We start from the raw sequence: 26,157 nt of genomic DNA on the forward strand, positions 1-26,157 counted from the left end.
GGAAGCGGTGGCCAGTACGTCCCTCGGCCCGCGCTGCTTCCAGCAGCTCCCATTGGCCTGGAGCAGCGAACCATGGCCACTGGGAGCCGCGATCGGCCGAATCTGCAGACGTGGCAGGTAAACAAACCGGCCCGGCCCCGGCTTTCCCTGCACAAGCAGCGGAACAAGTTTGGGAACCACTGATTTTTTTCTATCTGTAATTAACATTTGTGAGGTAGTTTGACGTTCTCAGATCAAAGGCTTAGGATACATGTAGGTCTTAGAGTTTAGTCAGGCAAAATTTACACTGAAGTCCCAATTAAAAAAAAAAAAAAAGCGATCAAGGGTTTCAGGATTTGGTTCTATTTGCAAATTATTACTTTGTGGTAAACATTATGAAACTCATTTGATATGTGGTCTAAATTTTAAAAGTGTTCTGTTCAGAGTTTATGGGATGGCCTGTTTTTTCCCCTTATTTATTTCGTGTTCAAAAGAGGGAAATGGATCCATTTTGTACAATCATGTAAGACTGCATACAAAAAGGGTCTGCTTGTGTGTGGGAATCAATAGCTTTAAATTTGGGAATGAATGATTCTTGGGAAAAATACAGTGGGCCAGATCTTCATCTAGTTAGTACAAATCAGCATAGCTGAACTGAAGTCAGTGGGGTTATGCTGAGACTTGGTCCTATAAATACAATATGATGTGAATAAGATTTCTGTATGTTTATAGAGCTGTATGCTGATATACTGCTCTATATTTTGCTCCAAAAAGGAAAATCTGTTTTACCTCAGGAGATGTTATTTATATGTTGTATAAAGCAATATTTCTTATGACTATGGAGTACATGTTACCGAATTAGCTGGCTGAGAGATTTGTACCAGGTTAGTTTTTTGACTAAGCACAACTTTTGGTTGTTTTGAATGACTGCCTGGCAACCGTTGGGTTAAAGATCCAATGTTGTTCTTGTCTAACTCGGAGCACATAAAACGTAAAACATTGAAGACATCCCCACAACCCCAAATTTTGCAGCTCATTGATAACCCTGAGGCTGTGTGTGTGTGTGAATGTCAAAAGTAAATAACAGAACAACATGAACGAAGAGGGGTCAAGATATATAAAAAGTTCAGCAGACATATTACAAGAGTGACTCAGGAGGATGGCATATTAGTAAATTAGGCTTTCGCCAGATGTACAAACTGATCCCTTTTCAATTGGGTATCTTCGAAAAGGTCAAGAAGTAATGAAGCATGGGGCGTACAGCTCCCCTATTGCCATGTGTTGCTACAGACTCTTCTCTCATAATGCACCAGCAGTTACAAGATACCAAACATAATAAACTAACATCCTGTGGGTGTCCTCGGTGTCGATTAATGGTCTAAAGAGCATTATGTAAGGAATGATAATCCATTGAACAGTGCGAGCAATAAGGTGGTATTCTTAATATTTCATTCCCTACTTTTATTGTATCTCAATACATTTGGCTTTTTCCTTATTTTATATTCACATAAGTGAGGGCTCTTTTGTGGTGCAGGTGAATGGTGTTAAGTCTAGAATAAGAATTTTGACAGAGCATAGGCCAAACTCTCTTCTGATTGACACCACTATATCTGGAGTTAACTCAGTGGATTTTCAGCTAATTTGGAGTCAGTCCAAATATACACTGGTGTAAATGAGAGGAGAATTTGTCCTCATATCTTTCCAAGAAATAACTTCCTAGATTGGTAGAAATTTTGGAAGCAAGGTGAACCTGATAGAAATGCTGTGATTATCTTAGGTTGACTTTAACGTAAGAAGCCTTTTTGTATATACTATATATGAAGATCAGGAGAATGCTGTTTGTTTTATGTATGTGTGGGTAAACACAGTTTCATTAGCGTTATCAATAGGAGTAAGAGAAGAATTCCTGCTAAGTAACAGATTTCCTATAACAACCATCACCAAAATGGAGGAATTAAACATAACCTTAAAACACTGGTGAAAGAACGTCTCAGATCACACAGGATTTGTTTTTCTCCACACAATTGACACTAGAAGTCTATTGAATTTATTTCTGACCACCTGCAGTGACAGAACCTCAAAAGTTGAAATATTTTTCAATGTTCTATCATCCCCACCGTAGAGAAGCTTGCTGTATGTACCATCCAAATTCCTTGGGCCTTTTTGAGCCTAATATAGCTGCATGCAACTCATTGAATACAAAGGGCAGATTTTGGCCCTCTGTCTTCAGTTCCAGGTCTTTTCTACATTATTTCACCGTTCTTGTTTACCGAGCCTCTGACCTTTCTCTTACTCTGCCATCCCCATGTAATTGTTTACATTCTACAGCCTAATCATGTACCTCTATTCTGGGCTACAGAACTTAAATTCTCTCAATCTTCTCTCTCATGATCTCAGATAGTTATTTATCAAATCGTTAAAGTTGCACATTCTTTCATTTTCGCTAATCTGCTGTGTAAAATGGAAATGAGCACAACAGCCTATGTTTGACCACAGCAATACAATGTAAGTTGATACTGTATCCTCCTAAACATTGCAGGATATGTATCCAAGGCTGGCCATTAGCCTGTTTTCAATGTCTTTGTATGGTAAGATATTAAATATTATCTATTACCACCCCTTCTGTCCCCAATTCAGCTGCGAGGAGCGGCACCCAGGAGCCGGCAAACAGGGCTGCTAACAGGGGAGTTTAAGTGGGAGTGAGTCTCATTGGAGGAGAAGGTATCTGTACTTGCGTCTGTCTTTGTAGTGCTTGTGTGTGTAGAGGCCTGTAGGGGCAGTGTGCTGGGAGGGCTGCTGAGCCCGGAGCCCTGATTAGGGGGCGGAGCTTGGCTGATTAGGGGGCCTATAAAAGAGGCCTCCCAGCCGAGCAGCGGCACAGCTGCGAGGAGCGGCACCCAGGAGCTGGCACCCAGGGCTGCTAACAGGGGAGTTTAAGTGGGAGTGTACAGGGGGAGGTGGAAGGGGAGGCAGGCAGGTGCGGCGGTCGGTGGGCTCTGTGTCCCCAGGAGCAGCAGGCAGAGACCACAGCAGCCATGAGCCAAGCAGCAGGGGACACAATGTAGATGATTGCATGTGGCAGCTGTGGTATGTACATGGTCCTCGCTGGGGAGCCTGAACAAAGGTATGTTTGCATGAAATGCCGCCTAATAGACCTGCTAGAGGAAAAGATTAGAGGGCTCCAGATGCAGGTAGATACTCTGGTAGAGTTCAGAAGGGGATTCGAGCAGCTAATGGAGCAGAGGCAGGGTGTGGCAGAAGGGGAATGCTCAGGGGCGCAGGTGGAAGCACAGGCTATGGTCTGTGAGGGGGGAATGTCAGGGGCAGATCAAGATCAGTGGAAGCACGTGATTGTGAGGAGCAGGCCAAGGAAAAGGAGGGCTAGTGAGGGGGAAATAGAACTCAGGAACAGGTTTGAGTGTTTGGATAACGAGGAGGGGAGGCAGCAGGTGGTAACTGATGGTGGGAGGCAGAGGAAGAAGAGAAGAGCGGCTAGTCCGATAGAGAGAGGGCAGGAGTTGATGGAGACAGCACCAATACCGGGCCCCAGTAGGATAGAGGATGGCACTAGGGGGACTATAAGGGAAAATAGAGAGACACAGGAGGTACGACTACAGGGAACAGGGGATAGATTTGTAGAGAGCACTGTCACCAGGCAAAGGCAGGTTTATGTGATTGGAGACTCCTTGCTGAGGACTTTGGACAGGCCTGTGACCAGAGCGGACCCTGAAAACAGAAGGGTGTGCTGTCTGCCGGGCGCTAAAATAAGGGATGTGGACCTGCGGTTGAAAAGGATCCTAAAAGGAGCGGGTAAGAACCCCTTGATCATCCTTCACGTAGGAACAAACGACACGGCTAGGTTCTCGCTAGAGAGAATTAAGGGAGATTATGCCAGGCTGGGGAAGACGCTTAAGGAAGTTGAGGCTCAGATTATCTTCAGTGGGATTCTGCCTGTTCCTAGAGAAGGACAGCAAAGGGCTGACAGAACTGTGAGGATAAATAGCTGGCTAAGGGAGTGGTGCTATAAGGAGGGCTTTGGGATGTATGGTCACTGGGAGGCTTTCGGGGACAGACAGCTGTTCTCACGGGATGGACTTCACCTGAGTAGGGAAGGAAATAGACTTCTGGGAGGGAGGCTGGCTCATCTCATCAAAAGGGCTTTAAACTAGGAACTTGGGGGAGACGGTTGGGAGATGTTCAGTTAATCTCCACACCAGATTCCAACACTGAAAAGGAGTGTGAGGAGATAAGCACAGACATAGGTAGGGGTAGGGAATTGGACATAAGAAAGAGGGGGCAGATGGACAGCATGGGGTCCATACCAAATTGCATAACTAATGGGAGAAAGGATAGACAGCATACGGTAAGATGTTTATACACCAATGCAAGAAGCCTAGGTAACAAAATGGAGGAATTGGAGCTCCTGGTCCGAGAAATGAAACCTAATATCGTAGGAATAACCGAAACGTGGTGGAACGGTAGTCATGACTGGAGTACAGGTATGGAAGGGTATGTGCTGTTTAGGAATGACCGGAAAAAAGGTAAAGGTGGGGGAGTGGCATTATATGTCAATAATGAGCTAAAATGTAAAGAAATAATAAGTGATGGAATGGATAAGACAGAGTCTGTATGGGCAATAATTACACTGGGTAAAAGAACTACTAGAGCCTCCCCCGAGATAGTGCTTGGGGTGTGCTATAGACCGCCGGGATCTAGCCTGGAGGCGGACAGAGAACTACTTAATGTTTTTAGGGAAGTAAAAACTGATAAGAACCGTGTCATCATGGGGGACTTTAACTTCCCAGATATAGATTGGGGAACAAATGCTAGTAACAATAATAGGGCTCAGATGTTCCTAGACGTGCTAACAGATGAATTCCTTCATCAAGTAGTAACTGAACCGACGAGGGGGGATGCCATTTTAGATTTAGTGCTGGTGAGTAGTGAGGACCTCGTTGAGGAAATGGTTGTAGGGGACAACCTTGGCTCGAGTGACCATGAGCTAATTCGGTTTAAACTAAATGGAAGGATTAACAGAAATAATACTGTGACTAAGGTTTACGATTTCAAAAAGGCCAACTTTAATAAATTAAGGCAACTACTTAGGGAAGTGGATTGGGCTAACATACTTAGGGATCTAAAGGCAGATGACGCCTGGGATTATTTCAAGCTGAAGTTGCACGAGCTGTCTGAGGCCTGTATCCCGAGAAAGGGAAAACGGTTAGTGGGCAGGAGATTTAGACCTAGCTGGATGAGCGGCCGTCTCAAAGGGGCGATTAAGAAAAAACAGAAAGCGTACAGAGAATGGAAGAAGGGAGGGATCAGCAAGGAAACCTACCTTATTGAGGTTAGAGCATGTAGGGATGCGGTGAGAAAGGCCAAAAGCCGTGTAGGAATTAAATCCAATAGTAAGAGGTTTTATAGCCATATAAATAGGAAGAAAACAAAGAAAGAGGAAGTGGGACCGCTGAAGAATGTAGATGGAGTGGAAATTAAGGATAATCTAGGCATGGCACAATATCTAAATGAATATTTTGCAACGGTCTTTAATAAGGCTAATGAAGGGTTTAGGAATAGAGGGAGTAGGACAGAGGGGAATAAAGGAGGGGGGATTGACATTACAGTATCAGAGGTGGAAGCCAAACTTGACCAGCTAAACGGGACTAAATCGGGCGGACCGGATGATCTTCATCCTAGAATATTGAAGGAACTGGCGCGAGAAATTGCAAGCCCCTTGGCGATAATTTTTAAAGAATCTGTAAATTCGGGGGTGGTACCGTTGGACTGGAGAATAGCTAATGTGGTTCCTATTTTCAAGAAGGGGAAAAAAAGTGACCCGGGTAACTACAGGCCTGTTAGTTTAACTTCTGTAGTATGCAAGGTCTTGGAAAAAATTTTGAAGGAGAAAGTAGTTAAGGACCTTGAGGTGAATGGCAATTGGGACAAATTACAACATGGGTTTACGAAAGGCAGGTCATGCCAAACCAACCTGATCTCCTTCTTTGAGAAAGTAACAGACCTTCTAGATAAAGGAAATGCGGTGGATCTAATATACCTCGATTTTAGTAAAGCGTTTGATACGGTACCGCATGAGGAATTATTGGTTAAATTGGAAAAGATGGGGATCGATAGGAAAATCCAGAGGTGGATAAGGAACTGGTTAAAGGGGAGACTGCAGCGGGTAGTACTGAAAGGTGAACTGTCAGATTGGAGGGAGGTCACCAGTGGGGTTCCTCAAGGTTCAGTTTTGGGTCCGATTTTATTTAATCTATTCATTACTGACCTCGGAACCGAATGTAGAAGTGGGCTGATAAAGTTTGCGGATGACACAAAGTTGGGAGGTATTGCCAATTCGGAGAAGGATCGGGATATTCTGCAGGGAGACTTGGATGACCTTGTAAATTGGAGTAATAATAATAGGATGAGATTTAATAGTGAGAAGTGTAAGGTGATGCATTTAGGGATGACTAACAAGAATTTCAGTTATAAGCTAGGGACGCATAGGTTGGAAGTGACGGAGGAGGAGAAGGACCTCGGAGTCCTGGTTGATCGCAGGATGACTATGAGTCGGCAATGCGACGTGGCTGTGAAAAAAGCTAATGCGATCTTGGGATGCATAAGGCGAGGTATTTCTAGTAGGGACAGGGAGGTGCTGCTTCCGTTATACAAGGCGCTGGTGAGACCTCACTTGGAGTACTGTGTGCAGTTCTGGTCTCCTATGTTTAAAAAGGATGAACTCAAACTGGAACGGGTACAGAGAAGGGCCACTAGGATGATCCGAGGAATGGAAAACCTTTCCTATGAAAGGAGACTCGAGGAGCTTGGTTTGTTTAGCCTAACCAAAAGAAGGCTGAGGGGGGATATGATTGCTCTCTTTAAATATATCAAAGGGATAAATACCAGGGAGGGAGAGGAATTATTTCAGCTCAGTACTAATGTGGACACGAGAACGAATGGATATAAACTGGCTGTGGGGAAATTTAGGCTTGAAATTAGACGAAGGTTTCTAACCGTCAGAGGGGTGAAATTTTGGAACAGCCTTCCGAGGGAAACGGTGGGGGCGAAAGACCTCTCTGGCTTCAAGATTAGGCTAGATAAGTTTATGGAGGGAATGGTTTGATGGGATAACGTGATTGTAGTCAATTAGGCAATAACGGCCATCGCTGGTAAAATGAGGGTCTGGCTAGAGAATCTTGTCTGTATGCTCGGGGTTCTACTGATCGCCATATTTGGGGTCAGGAAGGAATTTTCCTCCAGGGTAGATTGGCAGAGGCCCTGGAGGTTTTTCGCCTTCCTCCGCAGCATAGGGCAGGGGGTCGCAAGCTGGAAGATTCTCTGCAACTTGAAGTCTTTAGATCACGATCTGGAGACTTCAACAGCAGAGTTAAGGGAAAGTGGGGGGGTCAGCTTTTGTGGCCTGCATCATGCGGGAGGTCAGACTAGATGACCATATTGGTCCCTTCTGACCTTAAAGTCTATGAGTCTATGAGTCTAATTTTTTCTGTAGGACTGCTTTTTATACAGTAGTTTCCATTTTAAAAAGCCGGGGCCAGTGGTTATTTCCACCTTCCTGGTTTGTATATGCAGTATCTCATTGAGATCAGTTCATCTTTCATGGAGATCACTGTGAAATCCCACACCTCTTTGTTGTAGTTCACTTTTCCATGCATGTTGTCAAACATTGCTGCAAGAAAATATCCCCTTTATATCAGTTCAGTCTCTTACTACCTTTGCCTCTGGACACCATGTCCTAATTTCTTAGAATAGGATTTACTGTCAGTAATCTCCCCTCCAAATTCCTGACCAGAACTTTGGAAATACCAAAGAAAAAACCTGTCCCCTGAGTATCCTGCCTCGCACTTGCACTGAGTCTGGTGTATGCCGAGACAAGACCTAGAGAATTTAGTCTGGATTGTTCGGACACCCACACAATGCAGACATGATCAATAAAGTATCTCATTATTGAGCCTGGGTACTTTTGATTTAAAGAGGTTAGTGTAACCTGAGACAATAGGAAACCTTGTCTGTATCATTTAGTTTATTCATCATGGGACAGATTGTGTCCTACTCCTACTGATGAGCAGTTATTCACACAAAGTAGCCCCACTGAAGTCACCAAAGGCAGTAACGGGTATGAAAGGTATGACTGTGTCCTCTAATATCCTGGACAAACCATATTGAATTGAGTTTAGTATCTTTGGAGTTCATTGTACTAAAAATGCAAATATCAAGGAATTGTATATATTACCATGGGAAGGGTAAATAAGAGAACATCAGGGGGTGATTAGGCAAAGTCACTCCGGTTGTAATATCTCCAGAGAAACACCATACCCTGGAGAAGTGCGCATACTAGTTCAAACTGGATTCTCTAGGAACCAGAAGACAAAAGGATTTTTTGGTTAAATAGCCTGGTTTTAAACTGGCTCAGGGCCTCCTTTCTGATCCAACAAACTGACAGGATTTCTGGTCCAAGGGCCCCCCTCACTCCTTAGGGAAAGGTTGGAAGGATTTTGGCTGACGCCTCATAAGACTGACTGCTTATTCTGAGCTGAAGCTCTGATGAACTTATGACCACAGGGAACCACCCCTGTGTGGGGTGTGAAGGACTAATCACCAATTAGAGCCCTTGTTGCAGTGAGGGGATGATCTCGGGAAAGCTTATTGGCATGTGTGTAGGTTCTTTGATTGTTTGTAATATGTTTTCTCTGTAATACTTTCTACCTTACAGTTTGCTCAGAAACAGTTGCATGGTAACTTATAATAGTGGCAATCACACTGTGTACCATCTGCGAGGAGGGAAGTGAAGCAGGCCTGCTTAGACTGTCTTTTGCTGGGAGCCGGGGGGAATCACAGTATAGTCAGGGAACTGTGCAGCCTGGAAATACCTGGGTCAGAAAGGAAAGAGAGACATGTCTCCACCCAAGAGAGGCAATGGCTGGGGAGCGAGAAGCTTAGAGAGTATGCCCTTGCTCAACCATAGAGAGGGAAATACAGGAGCAGTTCAAAGGGTTCAAAATTTGGTCCATTATGATATAGTATTAGGGAAGTAAGTATTCCCTTATCCTCATTGGCTAACCGAGGAAACTCTTTGCTTTTGCGTTCTGTTAGCTAGCCCTGAATATTTATTTCATGTCAGTTTCATGCCTTGTAGCTTCGCTCTCACTATACTCTCACTCCCCAGTAACCCAGTGCTATACCCCGCAAATAGTATTGTAAGTCAGAGGTAATGTACGGTATGTCGTGAATCATAACATCTGAGAGAATTCTCCATCCTGCTTCTGATTGATTGAGAAGACAGTAGGGCTAAAAGTTTCTGCATTTTGTTTTGAAGCCTTTCATTTTTTAAAAGCTTTGTCAGTAAACAGTCCATTGTCTATTTATGATTAGAACTTCAGGATGTCCTACCTGTATTGCCAAGTACCAATGAAAACCATTCTCTTGTTGAGCATAGACACTTACTAATAAATACAGTTGCCTTGGAACTGAAGGCCTTTCAAAATTAGCCTGGACTCTGATAGAGTCTTTTCAGGAGGGAAAAAAAAATAGATGTTTACAAGTAGAACACAATTTACTCAACCATTCCAGTCTACAAGTCAATTCTGTGTGTTGAATATCTTGGGACCGACTGAAATGCACTTTGATATTATGCAAGATCTTGTTTTTAAAAAAGCAATGAAACATGGATAAGGTTGTGGGGGAGGGGCCGAAAGGGGAGTTGGGAAATTGGATCAAGGTCCTGGTTTAGTGCTATGCATCAATACTATACAAACATCACATTCACATTAATAAGCTAAATATTACCTCCCACTGATCCCTGGCTACCAAGCAGACACAGTTCTTTCTGATGGACTCCTAGGAGGGTCTTCAATAAAGTAAAATTGTGGGTTTGACGTTTCACTAGCTTGCTGCCAGGAAAGTCTAAATTGAGTCCCAGTTGTTTTTCAGATTAATCCATCTGAGAGTACAAAATCTGGGCAAGAGTATTTTACAACTTTTTGAAAATCCATTTAGGCTTAATTTAGTTTTGGATATTTCATGTGTGCATGTGCCTAATTATAAAACACTCCTTTTATATCATGTACAAGTATTAACATGACTGCCCAAGGAGTGTCGGCAATAATAAGTGAAATATAGCAGCATAAAGAAATGCTCATCTTCTGCATGGATGAGTGACAGTGAAAACATCCACAAAGCTTTTCTTAAGCACTGCCATGTTCTAAAAACATTGACTACTCCTGCAGTATCTCTGCCTTGCTGGGCCTGAGTCTCATATCACTTATAGCACTTAACTCCATTGACTTCCACAGAATACGTTACACTGGTGTAAATCTAGAGTGGGAGGAGACTATAGCTCATAATGTTCCCTCCCTATAGGATAAATGTAACAATCCTCTTATGATTTGGTGAAAGTTACTGAAGAAATTTGATTATGGAATGAAGAGTCTGTATAGAGCTCTGTACATCTTCAGAAGGAGTGGCGAGTAACTTTAGTTTGGCAAAGGTTGACAGTTGAGGGAATAAAGCTGTGGTACAACATGTGGCCAATTGACATGTGGACACTTTGTGACTTCAGTGGGAGCTATTTATGCTCAACACCTCTGAAAAACCAGCCCTACATGTCTAAAGCCAGAAACCCCAAAATGGAGGCACCATAAATTAGAAGCTGCTTTTGGCCCTTGAACATTCATTTCAGCTATCTAAAATTGGGATAGTTCTTTCTTGTTCAGAATCTTAATGTCTGGCATGACATAAATGCAAAATGTTATTGTTTCAAGAGCAATGAAGGGCATTGTGCCACCTCACTCATTGCTTTCTAAAATTCAGCCTGAATTTTTGAAGAAATACAGCTTCAAATACAGGACCAGTTACTCAGTTGGTATGTATTGGCATAGCTTAGATTCAGCCTCTGGAGTGCATGCTGTTTATGGATTTTTCATTCTGGGGTGTTATTTAGGCCAGGAGAGGGGATTGTTTCATAACTTTGCTAGCTCTGGAAACAGTGCAACTATAAGCTGTTAACTTTCAGTAATGGCCCATAAGACCTGTTCCTGAGAAAGCAGCTCAGTGTCATGTGTTGAACAACTCATACTAAAGGTTAAGGCCTATTTGGCTTTTAGCTTCAAGAGGATAAAGGTATAATTTGTACTATTCCTGCTCTCCAAGAAATTGGAACACACATTGCTTTTTTTTCTGGATCTGAAGAAGCTTAATGACTTTGAGAGGGAGGCATTTCATCATGGAAATTGTGAGTCATTGCCCAGAAAGATCAGTCCAAGATGTTTCTAGCATCTGTGGGCTGCCAGGATGCACATATATGTATTAATCTATCACTAATTCCTGAGATTTATAGTGGAAAAAGGCACTTTCATTAGATGACTGCTTTCCTATCCTGACTTAAACTACCTTAGTCCAAAATAAGGTGGGCGGGGTTAGTCTGTTGATTTGCCAGTTACGTAATGGAACCTTGACAGCTGATGTGGACTGATTCCTATGGAGTTAGGTATATTCACCTTGGACCTAAGGGAAGTGGGAATGGCCTGCTAAGAAGTGCTAAGGAAGGAATCCAAGAAAACGCCTAGAATGGAGATAAAGGCTAAAGCCGGATTACAGTTTATTTTATACTAGCTTGAAGTAGAACCCTAGGAAAAAGGTGAGTTTGACCCCCCATGCATGGTGCGGACTGTATTCTGGAGACGGAGAATGAGTAATTACAGAAACAATTGGCATGAGTGTCATTAATTTGATAGGAATGGAGTTAACGCCTCCATAGTTCACTGACAATAAGCTTTTAGCAGTGAACCTCACCTTTCAGATTCTCTGGACTTATTGCTGAATTGTGAACATATCTCTAAATACGATGTGGGATAAATTATTCCTTCAGAATAAAAAACACACAGATCCCACCAACTTCATGGGAAGCTGCAAGCACACACAAGCAGAACTTGGCCTTTTATCCCTGGAGGCCATAGGCCCATCAGCATTAGGATCGAGGGTCGCCCTGCTTCATTGGGCCAGTCTCCCAACTCAGATGAATGTAGTAATACTTGGAATCAGTATAAGTCAACTTGAACACGGTGCAGGGCCGGCGCAACCCATTAGGCGACTTAGGCAGTCGCCTAGGGCGCTACAATTTGGGGGACAGCGACCGCGGCGGTATTTCGGCAGCGGGACCTTCCGCCACCTCTGTGGGGGCGGTATTTCGGGGCGGGACCTTCCGCTGCCTAGGGCGGCAGAAAAGTTGGCGGCACGCCTGACACGGTGACAGTGGAGGGCATGCTAAACATTGCAGTACTGTAGATCATGGTCTAGATTATGATTTTAGGTACAGCCTGTATAACAGAGGGTTTCGCATAAGCTGTGTCATGCCAGGAATAGACCTGGGAAGCATTGTGCCTCACAGATGTCTCCATTCCAGCTTGCTCCTTGCAGGGGCAGGGGATAGTAATTTGCTATTGGCCTATCCTAGCAGCAAGTTATGACACCACCTGATTTGTGGGGAGGAGGGTAGCATCACTCCCTGGGCTTCCCCACCCACCTGATCCAGGGGGAATAGTGGGAAGGTATAGCATCTGTGAACTCTGAATAACACAGCTGTCTGGTGGGCAGATACACCAGCCAGGGAAAATAAAATAAAGCCCAAAGTACAGTTCTGTTCAAGGCCCTTTCCTCATGGATGGCTTTATCACTGAATGATTTAAAGCAAAAGCAGAGCAACTCAAAACAATTGTGAACCCTTCCAGCTTTCAACGCCCCCCCCCACCCCCGAGCAGCCTTTCCTGGATATCTTTTAGGATCCCTGCCAGGTCCCCGTGAAGGGACTTACCTCAGGGTTTTACTTAAACCCTCATCTTCTTGAGACTGAGGGCTTATCTATACATACAGGGCTGCAGTGGCGCACTGCACCAGTGTAGCTGCGTCACTGCAGGGCTTAGTGAAGATGCTACCTATGCCTACGGGAGAGCTTCTCCTGTCATTGTAGGTATTCCGCCTCCCCGAGAGGAGAAGCCCTTCTGTCGACATAGCGCTGTCTACAGCGGGGGTTGGGTTGGTATAACTACATCATTCAGGGGTGTGGATTTGCCACACCTCTGAGTGATGCAGTTCTACCAACATAAGTTGGTAATGCAGAGCAAGACTAACTCTGGAGCCTTTCTAGTCTCCAGCAAGTAGTTACTTGACACTTAGTCAGCTGATCCATTGTGGTTCCTATCTGGAGACTACATCTTGCATAACCAACACCACCTGGCCTAAAAGGGGTTATCTCCCATAACACATAAGCTGATTCCATCTCCATTTAGTCTAATGCTCTAGGGAGTGGGGAGAGATTATGCCCCTGCGTCCAAGTCACAATCTAGCCCACAAAATTGAATTAGGGTTTGAAGTGTCTAATCCTGCAACATGTTGAGTGCTTTCAACTCCCATTGAGCTGAGGGTGATCAGAAAATTGCAGGGGTGAACCCCTTCTATTAAATGCGTATAGCAAGTACAGGACCTGCAGCATTGTTGAGTTAGTGTCAAACAACAGTAACTCAATTTTTTGTATTTTGAGAGCTTGATTTCCCCAACTTGCATTAATGCTAGCTATTGCCTTTAATAGTCACTATACATTGCAGTGTAGAGCAGGTAGCTTATTATTCCATTCAGCTAAATGGAAGGGAAAAAAAGGGAATTGTGAAGGAGGAAACTATATCTAATCATCAACTTTGTCTTTGTTTTGTTTCTTTATCATGGGAAAATGTGGAATGAAAAGTGTTTTGTAAATGGTAAAATTTGCTTTTAGTTCTTAAAACTTTTAAAGCACATACCAAAATGATTTATTCCCTGGCTCTGTTCCTCGTGTGATTTTGTGTACATGAAGGAGAAACTTTTGTTAGAGATATACTGAATTATTAGGTAATCACTGGAACAGTTGGCTAGCCACGTTTTGTGATTTTGGGCATTTGACAAACTCTATAGCTTTTGTAATTACTATTCAGATTCATAAAAACCTATCTAGACCCCTATCATCCAAACTGATGATGGGGAACTGATCTTTGACAAACAAAAAAAAAAAAAAAAATCTTGTTTTAAAAGAAAGTCTAATCACATACAGCATATTACACTGCATCATATGGTCATTTTACAGCATGAAGAAACTTAAACAGTTGTACAAGATTGTCCCCTAACCCATCCCACTCAAATGCCTGATTTCAATTAGAAAGAGCATTTATTTATATCCATCTTCCTCCTACCAGTTGCATTTCTAATTTTAAACAGTAAGATCAAAGCCAGGGTTGAGACAGTCAGAGCCAAGTAGGGGATTTAGAAACCACAGATCATTTTCAAAGCCACAAAATGGTATTTAGGTAGCCAGCTATCATTGACTTTTCAATAGGAGTTCAGTGGTTAATTGCCATTTGTGTCTTTGGAAGTCACTCCCACACTCCCTTTGCAATTAATGGGAGTTGTGTGGCTAAATCCCCTAGGCAGCTTTGAAATCTCAGCTGACGTGTACAATCACATAACCTTAAATATGTCAATACCACTTGTCTCATTTTCTTGTCCTTAACAAAAGACTAGACAAAAGAGTTCAAACCTGGGTGCCTAAAGTTAGGCTACTAGATCTGTAATTAAGTTCTTAAATATGTATCCTGATTTTCAGAATGGCTGAACATCCACACATCCTACTGAAGCTAATGAGAACTGCTCAGCATATTTGATAATCAAGACCCTTTTACTTAGGTGCCTAAATATGGATTTAGGAGCCTAAGACATTGGAAAATTTTAGCCCTGGATATATCTGAGGCTTCAGTATAGTGTTGTTGCAAAGTCAAACTTCACCTAGAAAGACATTTTAATATCATATGCAACATAATTTAAGTTAAATGTTCCAAGAAAAAGATCTACATGAAGCATTTCTAAAATATGTATGAACTACATATTTATGAAGAAAAAAGTATGGTTAATAATGTACATACATTACTGCAATTTCATATGTCTAATGCTTCTCTTGTCCTACATTTTGGACAGTTATCTACTTTGAGACAGTAGCATCATGAAAAGGCTAGATGTCATTACATTTGCTATGGTGAATAAACTTGTAGCTTTTGTGACGTTCCTGTGATTCTTAGTCCCATTGGAGGATGACGTTTGCTTTAGTGAAATGAGATGCATTTATTAATAGCTCTTTTTACCAGTAACTTCTTATGCGTAGCAAAGTATTTTGTGTACTTGCAGCATGGGGGATTCTTTGGATGATTTTCTTTTATGAATAATTGTAAATTTAATATTGGCGTCAATAACTTCTTTAAATGGCTCATTCTATTTTTGAGTTACACACTTCTTTAGCGGCACAACTCAGCTTTGATGAAATTTGTGCATAATTTTATACTGTATGCCTACAAAGGGAAATAAGAAGTCAGAATTGCTCAAATTACCTGTCTCTTAAATGGCGGGGGGTGGGGAGGAAGGAGTGCATTACAATTTGGTCAATAAGACAGTAAAACATGAGGGAATTTACTTTTAAAAAAATTATTGTGGGATTACAAAAGAGTTGCAGGAAAATGAGAGGGAAACGTTTTCTGTAGAATAAGACAACTGTGTCAAAAATGAATTCTAAAAATCTAGAAGAGAATGATGAGAAAGAAAATCCTTTTGGGAGGAAAAATACTATTTAAAAAAAAAAAAAAAGGGCACCATTTCAAGGCTTGATTCTGCCAGCCTTTGGCACAGAGAACTCCTATTCCAACTACACTGATGTGCTTGCTTGCAGTATATTAGTCAGTCATTAGATGACTGTTTTCTGTTTAGACTTCCAGATGGGATGTGATCCTTAGTAAACAAAGGGGAGACAAAGGTGGAACTCGAGCTGTGTAGAAGCTGGCTTACTTCTGTCTGTAGCTGTTTTCTTTAATAAACAGCTCTTGTTTAAGAAGGACCATGATACCTTGCATCATGACACCAATTCCATATCCATGCAAAGCAGATAAAAATCTCACTTTTTAAGGTCTTGATTGAAATACCTCTAGACTGTAAACTGCTTGAAAAATCAAGGGCCTGATCCTGTACTCTCATTGAAATCAGTGGGAATTCAGCCATTGTCTTAACTGGGGTCAGGATCAGAGCCATTTTATTGTATCTATGTTTGAGGAACATCAAGCTTACAAGGATCAAACTTGTGTTTTTAGCGAGGCCAGGAATTGTGCAAGTTATGCATAGCGCAGAAAACTGTCTCCTTTCACCATTGGATAGTACCTAAAACAAAACAACGCCCCCCCCCAATCCTCTGGAATCCACCTTTACAGATCCCTCTCAGCTGCCTTATGCTGTAGCAACATAAACCCTGATTATCAACATTCTGCATGTAATAATTTGCACTCCTATGTGGTCTTCATGGTTCTCAACTAGCCCTGTGGGGTATATACATCTCAGATGGAGAAACTGAAGCACAGAGAGATTAGTGACTTGTCCAATGGTAAGTGAGACAATGGCAAAGCTGGGTTTAGCACCTAGGTGTCCTGACTTATTGTACCCACAAGACTATTTTATATTCTTAACTCTAAATTTGGGGCTTTTTATGGCAGATCACTTTTACCAGGTTGCAAAAAAAAAAAAAAAAAAAAAACCTTCTGGAATTTACATGGCACATTGATAAATGTTGCTATGTGATGGTTCTTTGAATTTCAGAGTTAAACAGAGATAACGTGTGTTTCTGTGGTTGCTCTAGTAAGTACTAATTTCTTTATTGAGCATCAAAGCACAGAAGCACGTAAAAGCAAGGTAAATGGCTACAGCACACACTAGACTTGCCCCTGAATTGCGTGAATGGTGTATCATTTCTCTTGAAAATGTTTGCTTTTTTCCCTTGTGCCCCCTTTGAGTGTGTAACAGCAAGACTGAAGCTACTGGACCCTAGGGAAGAGTTTAATGAGTCAATGTTCGGTGCTTTACATTATATAAATCCTGCTTTTTTAAAAACATTATTTTAGAAGGCCACGGTTAAAGTTGATGAGTTTCAATTTTGAGATCACCACTTTTCCCACGCCCTTTGAAAAGAAGTTTAAAGAAAGAAAAACAATCTCCATCTGATATTCATATTGTCAGATTAAATGCGGATTAAAAACCGAGGGCAAACTTTTCAAAAACTGGAGCCTAAAGATATGATCTGAAATCTATATTTAGGCACCGTAGAGAGGTTTGAGTTTAAAAACTGTTCAGCGCCCAAATAAGTTGGGAGCCATTAGTTGCAAAACTCTTGGGGTGGGGGGTGAGGGGGGAAATCAAGCCTGCTTAGATGCCCAAATATGGATTTAGGAGTTCATTTTGTAGCCTATTTTTAAAAATTTGGTCCACGTTTCTAAGTTGTGCAACCCTTTTACTTTCACCACTCCAGTCTTCGTAAGCAGCCGTGAAGACTGCGAATGTAAGATTCTCGCAAGTGTCTGTGCCTCATCTTGCTCATAAGATTGGCTCCACATTTGCCTGCTGGCTCCAATGCTGTGACATGCATGCCTGAGAACAAAGAAGCCAGTAACTCTAATTTCAGCTTTACTGGCCTTGATGTTTACAGAATCTGACATGCCTGTAAACAGGCTAAATGTTTTGGGGCCATATCTTCTAAGTTTCACATCATGGGGAAAACAACAAAAATGCTTAGTAGGACTGAAAACCTGTGGAACTTCCAACCTATGTTATATGTGGCCAGTGGCTGTGCTGATACTATCCCCTCTGTACAAGCGAGTTTGTTGTGCAATACGACGTCAGCAGGGGCATTAGACAACTTAGAGAGGTTAGAAAGACAGGTTAAACAGAATCATCCTTTGGGGGAAAAAATGCAGTTAAAGACATCTGAAAAAAGTATATTGCGTAATATAACAGGGAACTTCAATAGCAGAGAAAAATAGCCAAAGCCAAGAAGCAGCTCATTATGCTACCACACAGATCCACGAGAGCAGGTATGTTACAGAGGACAATCCGACAGGACTGTGGTCTACTAACCTGTGCAACATTTATTCAGAATGAGAGATTTTTATAGCACGCCCCATTGGTTTCCCTGTGCCAAAGGGACAGTAGGTTATATGCAGACCTGTAACAAATAGAGTTATGATTCATATTGCACAAGTTTCAGTGGGAGCTATATTAGTGGTGTGGTTCCCCTGGACTTGTCCCCCCCGTCCTTATTCTCTCAGATTTTGCCTTCCCTGCTCTCAGGTTTTGCATGAACCCAGACTCTTTATTTAAAATGTGGTGGATGTTGTTGAACATTTCTGTGTACTGCTTCTTTAAATGTTGAGGTTTCTGCAGAAGGCAGCTGCCATTTTATTAGGCAGAACTGGTGCAGCACGCTAGAGGGGAGAGACACCATGTCCACTCATGAAAACATTACCTTTTTTCTTGTTTTGATGTTCCCCTCAAATCGAAAAGAAGTTGTTCTGGATTGTGCATGGGAGGGGGAGTGACAAATTTGACTTTGGCTGGACCAGTTGCCGAAACTACAGCAAAAACATTCACTACTCAGAAAAAAACCTTTAATTCATTCCCCTCTTAATACTGTTTCTGGACCCCAGAGTTTTGTCTAAAAACCCCTGAGGAATATTTTTCTTCATTTTTAATTAATTATCTGCAATGTAAATTAATGCACAATAGCATTTTTTTTTAAGTTACGAGGAAAGCATTTTAGCTCTAAATTGAGATTCCGCCATCAACATTTTTACCTTGGCTGAGCTAGATATTTTCTAATATAAAGTTCTGGTCTTGCCTTCATGAGGTTATTCTGCAGGAGTAAGGAAAGAAACCACTGCTTCATAATGCTGAGCACTCCAGTGGGAAACACAAACAGAGTGCATAAACTAAAGCATTCATTTCATGAGGTTTTATTAAAAGGTTTCACCTCTAAATTGAGCTGTCATACACTGTTGGGAAACTTTTTACCACAGTTTATTTTAACTATGTAAAAAACATTAAAGGAATGAAAATTCTGCAGCTTTTCATATAACGGGCATGACCTCTCGCGCACACTACTAGCAATCTATAGTGAATTTAATCAAATTGGTTGGAAAGTAAAATCATGCCATATGTTTTTTCACTTCCTCCAATTCTTAGAAATGCCCCTAACCTTGTTAACATGCTACAGATTTCTGTCTCTCTCCACAGCAGGCTCTTTGGAGTTCACTCTGAGAAAACTACAGTGCATGATTAAAAGATATCCTCTACATGAGAAGGACATTCTGTAATTTATAAATCATTCATTTGTGACATAGCTTTATACAGCTTTTCAAGGAATTGCATTAACTGCTTTTTCAGTTTCCTCAAATGTTGCTTTCAATAGGCAGTGTCATAGGTCATTACCAGTTTTTCCCTTATGTAAGCAATTCCAACTTTTATTAAAAATACTAATTTCCACCCCACTACAGTATTTTTGAGGTAGCATGTATATTAAAAAAAGTCACAACTTGCCTTGAAATATTAAAGGAATATATTTAAGTGAAGGGCTTTCAGGCAGGTTGTGGGCTTTTTTTTTTTTTTTTTTTTTTTTTGTATTCCTGATGACAGAAAGATTTTAGCCTACGAAGTCAATAGTAAATTTTATTAAAGTCATTATTTTCCTGTTACAGGCCTTGTGCTTTAAATAAACTATAGCTGACAATGCTGTCTTACATACTGTCATGCTGTAAAACAGAGGTTCTTTATTACCACAGGGACAACTCATTTAGAACTTTGGAAGTGTTTTCACATTGGAGTTGCTCATCTGTGTTGCTTGGCCTATGGCTGTTCTTGACGAATACCTTTTATAGTTAGAACTTTTCCCTTTTTCTTTTGAAGATTACGAGGGGTGGGGGGGTGGGGGGGGTGGGAGAAAGAACTTGCAAAGCCAACATTTTCTAGATAAAGATAAATATTCCACTCCCGCCATCTGAACTATATCTCAGTCTTTCTATATTCATGTAGTTATGAAAGCTTGAAAATCTTACCATACGCCAAATTCTGTTCAGTCATTCTGATGCCAATTGAGAGTAACTCCAATTAAGTAAATTGAATTATTCCTAATACTAATTTCAGCAGCAGTAATATTAGAGTAGTGGCTTGAAGCCCCAACTGAGATTGGGGTGCCATTGTGATAGATGCTGAGTTTATAGGTAGTAACAGCCAGTCCCACCCCGGCAAACATACACGTGTGCAACTTTACACACAAGTAGTTGCACTGAAGCAAATTAGACTAATCACATGTGTAAAGTTAAGCATCTATATAAGTGTTTGGTGGATCTGGGCCTAACAAGAGACAAAGCCAGGAGAAAGGAAATGATATTATGCCCATTTTACAGGTGGGAACTGAGGCAGACAGATTAAGTGATTTGTCAAAACTGTCAGAAGAAGTTTGTGGCAGAGCCAGGAATTCTATTCTAGAATCGGTTCTTATACTTCTCTCCACCACAGGACGAGTGTCTTCAAGTAGTGCATTAGGCAACGTGACTATACAACTTCAACAGAGATCTCCCAAATCCCAATGCAGTGCCTTAACCACAAGACAAGTCTCTCTCTCTCTCCTGATTAGCACTGCTGTAAATAAGAATAGGCTTTGGCTCTTTGCAACGATGGTGCAGATCTATCATCTTTCACTTCCACTTTCATTCTCCTTCGGAAAAGTTAATTTTTCCTTGTGCATAGACTTAAGAAAAAAAACAAAATACAAACAAAAAGACCCCTCTCCCATCCCCTGTGCCTAACAGTAATGGTCTCTCTGTACATAGCACTTTCCCCTGCAATTCTGAAAGCACTTAACATTAATAAGACTGCGTGGTGGTATTATTATCATCATCATCCCTATTTTCTAGATGGGGCCAGGGAGAAGTGAGGCACAGTGCAATTAGGTGACTTCCTAAGATCACACAGCAAGTCTGTTAGAGAAGAGAATACAACCCTGATCTCCTAACTTCGTTTCATGCCTTATTCACAAGGTCATGCTTCCTCCCTCCAGCCCTTTTGTCAGTTGTAACCATTGTCATGCAAGTATGACCAAGCCAATACTGCAACATTTGTTTGCATGAACAAGTTGTATTTGCAAATACTTGGCTGAACATCAACTGGGAATTCAAACATCTTTTTATTTTCACTCTTCTGAGAATGTTCACGTAAATTCATGTTTTGCTGTATGGATGTGTGGGAAATAGCAGTGTTTTCATGGTAATAAAAGTATTCATGCACAAATACGGGTATCTGATATTCATGCCTGAAATAATCACCCCTAGTTTATAAAGGCTGTCATCTAATCAGGAAGCAATAACTATACCATGCCATTTAGCTAACTAATCACATACTATAAGTAACATAGCTGAAGATCTAGTCTAACAACTCATAGGCTGAAATATGTTTGAAGTGTTTGAACAATTACAAATAATGGAGAAAAAAAATCAGTAAAAAAAATCAAAATCTGTTCATGATGAATTCACAGATGGGGTGGGGGGAAGCAAAATTTGTCTCAGAAACCATTTGCTATGAATATTCACCCATTACTAGATAAGACTACAGTAGTTGCTTGTCTTCAAGAGATTATCACAATTGTTCTTTGTATGTTTCTAGGAACTGTTCCAAAATGCATAGGCTATAAATCTACTATTTGTCATGTTAGGTTCTATGTTATATATGCAGCTAGTCTTTTACTGATGTTCAGATGCTTGTGGTTCCTGACAGAGGATATGTATGGTAGATACACAAGCAGGAGGTCACATAGAGAGTCTAAATCTGCATGTTAGCTTCCTGATTTACAACAAACCTTCTCCAGCTGGATCACCTGCAGTTTAATTTGCTGTCTCTTGAATGCACTTGTTTTCTATGACAGAGTTTAAACATATAGTCATGACTTAAATCATAATATACCAGCTATCACACAATGGTAGCAACGATAATGCTGTTTCCCCATATAAGACATTGCTGTAGTCTCTCAATAATTATGGTTGGGTAAATTCCTGTTAAATGCTGACTTTTTAAATGGTGACCACTTTGCAGTACCATTTTGCAGTTGTCTTTCAGGATTTAGTGGGGGGATGAAAAGTGTAATTTTTCCAAGGAATTGATTTCCATATATTTTAAAAAATAAATAATCTTGTTAGTTCCTGTACCCCCATTTTCAGGGCTATGCAACGGTTGTTACTAAGGAGGATAAAAACCAAATAGAAACAATGTTTCATAAACTGGTACCTCTCAGACTATTTGGCCTTAATTATTTTGGTACAAAGTTGTGTAGGTCCAGCCCAGTTTTTGCAACTAATCGTTGTTAGGCCTTTCAGCTAAAAATTGAGCCTCCCCCTCCCCCCCCCCCAACAATCAGTAGTGTCCCTCAAGCAGCTACACTAGATTCTATCAAAAAGCATGATTTGTGATGTGTGTATGTTACTGTTTACTTAAAAGTGCTAAGACTACATTTTCTTATCAACAGGAAACTTTCACGATATTTAAAAGCACGCCTTTAAACCTTCTGGCAGCAATAAAGCAAAAATGGCAGGTGGCTGCATGAAAGAGGCAGGTTATAGTTATATTATAAACAACTGTAGGGGAAAAAATAATACTCTGCAGTGGGGCAGGAGTCTGATCTCTGTAATACTGATGTAAATCCAGAGTAACACATCTGCCACTAGTGTAATAAAGATCTGACTCTCTCAGAATACCTTTATGCACTATTAGGCTGTCTGAACACCAGAAACAGTAATGTTTGACATGAACTGTCAAATAAGGCCAGAATTTCCCTGCAAAACTAGGTTTGAACATGCATCCATTGCAGTGAAGTATGCTAGGCTTTGGGTAAAATTTTCAAAAGCACTCAAGTCCCATTTTCAGGGGAGACTTGGGTGCCCAATTCATCTAGATTTTCAATGACACTTAAGCTCCTAAATGCTTACATCCCTTTTGAAATGGGACTTGAGTGCTTTTGAAATTTTTACCCTTTGGTGACATTGATATTTTTCTTCACTCTCTCACTGTTGTATTGGCATACAAAGGGCATGGGTGGTGTTTTAATACCATGTCATTTAAACCTGTTTAGTGCAAATCTATAAATGACTCATTGGTAAAAACACCAGTGTTCCCTCTATGCTTCTCTACCAGTAGTGCGATGGTGGGGAGATTTAAGCAAAACCATCAAATAAGCAACATTGCAGAGAACTTCTATACAAAACAGTGTACTATGTGCTACAGATAAAGCACACTGGAATTAAATTCCTTAATAAAGAAATATAGGTTTTTTTCCTCACTCCTTTGTGTGTCTTCTTCTTGGCTTTAATTATAAGGGGTAGAATTTATGTTGGATTGAGCAAAGCTCCAGGCTGGATTACCTTTTTTCCAGTGAGCTGTGCAGAAGTGGTTTAAAGATGACATATGTTCTCCCCCTTTGCAACTGTCCAATCCCTGCCCACCCTCTCTCAGCACAGATCAATGAAGAGGCCTCAGAGAGGCCTGCAGAAAGGATGGACACTGCCCAAGAAGTGAATATCTTCTTCTCTCATGGTTTGGGCATGATCCACGTACACAGAACATCAACCATTGTAGTGAAAAAAGAAAAGGAAAAAAAAAAAAGAATATAGGGTAACCATATTTCCCTATGCTAAATACGGGACACCTGGTAAAATTACTCGTATTCAAGCGAGTTCAACGGCAATCAGAACGATGCAGTACAAACATTCAAATTAACATCAAGTTGACTGAGCCCCTGTTAAAAAGAAATATTACGTAGTTAGATTGTTTTTATTTACCTTCTTATCTTTAAGGTTTTAGGATTCACAAGGGGAGAGGTGACATGCACACATTCCCGTACACGTCTCTCACATGGGGTGTGTGATCAACAGACCCGACCCTCCCTGCCCGGTGCTCTGTGCCCTCCATGTCTGGTTGGGCCTCCAGGATGGACCTGCCTCTCATGGTATCTGGCACCACATCTTTCCAAGGCAAGATGTGTGGGGGGCATGCACATGCCCCGTCCCCCTCCCCCCCGATTTCTGCCAGGGTTTACACCAGAACATGGTCAGAAGCAGCCTTTTGGCACTGTGCGAGAGAGGAGGGACGGGAGCTGCTTCCAGCCACAGGGGGAGGAGGAGAAGAAGAAGGAGGGGGAGGGAGAGGGGAAGGGGAAGGGATGACCTGGTCCGCGTCTTTGCAGAGTTCATCTCTTCCCCCACCACCCTCATGTGGCTGGAAACAGCTTGTTCCTTCCTAGCCACAGTGTTGAAAGACAGCTAACACCTCCAGGCTGCTGCTGGCCACTGACATACCCCGGTCACCTACATAACCCAGCTGCCTGCTGTCCCCTGGCCATAGGCACCAAGTTTGTAATCTGCCGGGGGGTGCTTCTCCCCGTGACTTCGCCCAGGCCCCACCCCCACTCCCACTCCACCCCTTCCCCTAAGGCCCCACCCCTGCCCTGCTTCTTCCCACCCCCACCCCTACCCCCCCAGCACGCTGTGCCCTCGCTCCTCCCTCCTTCCCCCAACGCCTCCTGACACTGTGAAACAGCAGCTGATCCCCGGCAGGCAGTAGGCCTTAGAAGGCAGGGGGAGGTGCTGATCAGCGGGGCCCACCGGTGGGCAGGAGGTGCTGGGGAGAGGGGGAGGTTCTGCTCAGCACCCACCATTTTTCCCCCTGTGGGTGCTCCAGCCCCAGAGCACCCACAGAGTCGGTGCCTATGCCCCGGCTACAGTGTGGGCAGAAAAGGGTTAAGCCCTAAGGATGCATTGTGCACCAGGGCCCAGGGAACCTGACTGCAGGGGCTTCAACGAACCTGGCCAGAGAGGTGGCTCAGCAGCAGAGGGTGCCTAGGGGATGGAGCAGCCCTGCACTTCCCAGGGGCAGGACCCAGGGTGGGAGAGGAGGAGGATGGATGAAGAGGGTTCTAAGCCCCTGCCCAGGGGCTGCTGTGGAGCCTGCAGGGTCGAGATGTGCACAGGCTGGAAATCACTTTCCCCGCTCCCACCACTCCAGAGCTTAGCTGAGGGGCCGAGAGGCTTCCCTGTACAAGAGCTGTGCGGGGCTTTGGCACATGCCGGCACCCCAGGCTGGAGGGTCTGGGGCTTTCCCGGGGTTCTGGCCCAGCCAGAGGCAGTGGGGGAAGGAAGGTGCCTGCTGGCCAAGCTGCTGGTGAGCTGAACGCTCCGTCCAGGGGCTGGTTCTCTGCACAGGCACTGGGAGTGGGATGCAGCACGCTGAGTGGAGATATGGGTACCAGCGGGGCTGTGGGGGGAAGTGAAGGGGCAAAGCTGGGAGAGGACAGCAAGAGGGGGAGCACGTAAAGGGCCGATGGGTGGGCAGCAGAGGTGACATGTAACCAGCCGCTGTCTGGCGCCTGCCCACACTCAGCGGCTGCCACAGCGTGTAGCTAGCGCTGGCTGGAAACAGGACAGGGGGCGAGATCCTGCTGGCCAAAAGCCGACATGCAGGGGGGCTGACCCTGCATGCTGCAGCTTTGCTCCCCCACCAGCCTTGCACACCCACCCCCATCATCGGTCACTGGACGGATCCTCCCACTCACCGCTGGTGGGCAGGAGGCTGGCAAGCAGGGATCAGGCCAGCAGCAGGACCCACCAGTACTGATGCGGGGGTGGGGGGTGGCAGGGAGAGGAAAGACAGAAAATATGGGACAATTTGCCAATTTTTAAGAAAAAGTGAGGACACCTGCAAGAGGGCTTAAATACGGGACTGTCCCTTTAAAAATGGGACATCTGGTCACCCTACACCAGTATGGAGTACTGGGCCTAATTTGCTGCTATATTTCTCTGTAGTGTGATAGGTATGCTTTACACACATAAGATGACAAATTCCTTGCCTTTGTTTTGCCAGAGGATCTAAGCATCTGCTCGCTACTGTGCTAATAAATGAAGTATCAGGGGGTAGCCGTGTTAGTCTGTATCTACAAAAACAACAAGGAGTCTGGTGGCACCTTAAAGACTAACAGATTTATTTGTAGGGTTACCATATTTGGAGCCTCCTAAAGGAGGACACTCCACGGGGCCCCGGCCCCGCCCCCAGCCCCGCCCACGCCCCAACTCCGCCCCTTCCCCAAAGTCCCCGCCCCAACTCCGCCCCCTCCCCTGCTTCCCGCGAACATTTGATTCGCGGGAAGCGGGAAGCAGGTAAGCTGGGGGCGTGGGGGGAGGAGGCGGCCCTGGCCCCCGGCCCAGCGCGCCCCCCGGCCCCCGGCGGCCCGGCGCACCCCCCGGC

The sequence above is a fragment of the Terrapene carolina genome, unplaced genomic scaffold, assembly GCF_002925995.2.
Source record: "Terrapene carolina triunguis isolate 2854851 unplaced genomic scaffold, T_m_triunguis-2.0 Scaffold112, whole genome shotgun sequence".
Lineage (NCBI taxonomy): Eukaryota > Metazoa > Chordata > Testudines > Emydidae > Terrapene > Terrapene triunguis.